Consider the following 2,802-nt stretch of genomic DNA (forward strand, 5'->3'; position numbering starts at 1 on the left):
CATCTTGTTTGTTTACTGCTGCCTCGTTATCAAGTTTTAAGTATCCATGGTAACATGGTAATAATTTTATCAGGCCCCTCCCACAAGAATTTACCCCTGTAAAACTTGGGCCCATGTACCCAGTATGGCAAACCAAGTTTTTGTTTTCTGTTATAAACTATGTTTTTCACCTGATAAACTAGGTTTCTCTGATAAATGCAATTTTAATATAGGGCCTATCAACACAGGTTTCAAAACCTATCACATAAAAACTTAGTAGGGCCTTGGGCTAGCTAGGCCAAGGCCCTACATCACCATCACAGAAAAACTTGCCCTGAACTTTTATCTGCATGGGACACAGAATTAGTTTTAATTAAAAAAAAAAACTATGTTTATCACAGAAAAAAAGTTTTCCCCCGAGTCTTGATAAACTTAGTTTATTTGATAATTTGTTTTTCTGAGATAAACTAAACTTATTTTTTTACCTGAAAACAGAGTTTATCAGCAAAACAGGGTTTATCAGAAAACAGAGCTCAGAGATTACCAGAAAACAGGGTTTTAATACTTAGGCCTAACAAAAAAAAAATCAAGATTATCACAAAAACAGGGATCTGAGATCAAACATGGTTATCAGAAAAAAAAAATATAAGATATTAAAACAGGGGTTATCTGCAAAGAAAAAGGGATTTATCTGACAGAAAAACAGTCAGAAAACAGGGATTATCAGATAAACAGGACTAGGGTAGCTGCAGGTAATATGGGACAGCAGGTAATATGGGACACCTGTTTTCATTTTAACAAAAAGTAGCTTAGAGAAGGTACACACTTTAAGTTGATTTGTTAAGTGTTTAGAGACATCAATTGTGCTTCTAGAAATGCAGTTTTGGAGTCTGTGTATCAAACTCTTGGAAATCAATGCCAAAAGAGTGAAATTGCCCAAAATTTACGTCGTTTTTTTGGCCTGATATAAAATCAATGACGCCACATTTTATGATTGTGTATCCAAATACTCTGGTACTGAGGGTGCATTTGTCACTTTTATGATCTTTAGGTGATGGGTTGCTTATCAGCAGGTAAAATTCCACTGACAAGTGGCACTTTCCTTTATAAATGATTATTTTCTCTGATTTTCAACTGAATGGGTGCAGGTAATATGGGACACATAGGAAATTGTGTGCATTGTCAATGCGAAAAGCAAAACTATTTAGAAAATTGAATTTTCTTGTTGAAATTTGCATTTAACATTCAAAATCATGTAACAAAAATGTTTTTAGAACAAAAGAGTGATTTTCTGAACATTTTGATTTTCACCATAGAGATAACACAGTGTCCCATCCCAGTGGGCACACCTGACGTTGAAATCACGTTGAAATCACGTTGAAATTTCGACGTCGAAATCAATTTCGACGTTGAAATCAGGTTGAAATCACGTTGTATTTGCAAATGGACTTCAACCTGATGGAGTTCAACCTAATTTCAACCCGATTTCAACCTAGAGGTTAGTTGAAATCAGGTTGAAATTTCAACGTTGTATCGATGTTGAAATTTCAACCTGATTTCAACTAACCTCTAGGTTGAAATCAGGTTGAAATCAGGTTAGGTTGAAACTTCGACGTTGTATCAACGTTGATTCAACGTCGAAATCCTAACCTGTGCCCACTGGGATATTACCTGCACATGCAGGTAATATGGGACACTTGACGATAACGTCATTTTGACGTCATAGCGTCCAAACAAACATAAAAACAAGATAACATTGCCTGTTTTATTAATCTTAAAGGACAGGTTGTTCATCATATAACAATCTCTTTTGGGCATATCTTCTATAGTTTTTATGCACATAAGCTAAACGTCCTTAATGGTCCCATATTACCTGCAGGTACCCTATTAGAAGACGACAAACTCAGTTTAACTTATTAAAAAGCTAATCAAGTGAAAACACGGTTAGGCCTACCGGTAGTTTTTCACATAAACTGTGTTTATTTATAAATATTAGGCCTACTAGCTTGTCATACCCATGCAAATGGGCTGATATTAAGCCTATTAGGGCCTATAGGCCCAGTGGCAAATAATCAATGTTAGGGGACATACGGCCATAATGAAATGACACAGGGGCCAAAGCAGGGGCGGATCCAGGTATTTCCAATAGATGGGGCGCCGAGCCACCGCCGCCGCCATGGCGGCTCGGCGCCCACACAAAGTCAGGCGCCACTATGCAAAAATACACAGAGTCAGGCGCCGATCTGCAAAAAATAGAGGGGGCGCGCTCCGGGTGCGCCCCCATACTGCCCCCATAGACATACCAACCTAGACCTATTACTGCCCATCCTTTACCACAGCGGGAGGTGAAGCCCCAGACAAACAAGTCTATGGGTGAAGCCCCGTATCCAAGGTGATATTGACGGATTGACGGGGTTACTAGGCGCGGAGAAATATCGCAAACATGTTTGACGCGCTCGTTTGCGTGATTACTGCGCCGTTATCGCCGCGTCAAATGCAACATGTTCCATAGACGCGAACATGTCTGCTTGTTTGCGTCCGGGTATGCGTCCTTGTCAAATTCGTTGCTAAGCAGTGTCGGCTTCACTACGCGAGTCAAAGTCATAGGTCTAGGTTCTCCCCTGAGGTTCTCGTTTGTCTGGGTGCGCCCCCTCTAAATCTGCCCCTGCAAACGGATACCAGGGTGTGGGTGGTGAAGGCAGGTGATGGGTGCGGGTGAGTACCAGGGAGTGGGTGGTGAAGGCAGGTGACGGCTGGTGAGGATGTGGGTGGTATCCATAGGTGGTGGAACAGGGGGGGCATGGGGCCAGTGGCCCGGGGCCA

The sequence above is a fragment of the Amphiura filiformis genome, chromosome 4, assembly GCF_039555335.1.
Source record: "Amphiura filiformis chromosome 4, Afil_fr2py, whole genome shotgun sequence".
Taxonomy (NCBI): domain Eukaryota; kingdom Metazoa; phylum Echinodermata; class Ophiuroidea; order Amphilepidida; family Amphiuridae; genus Amphiura; species Amphiura filiformis.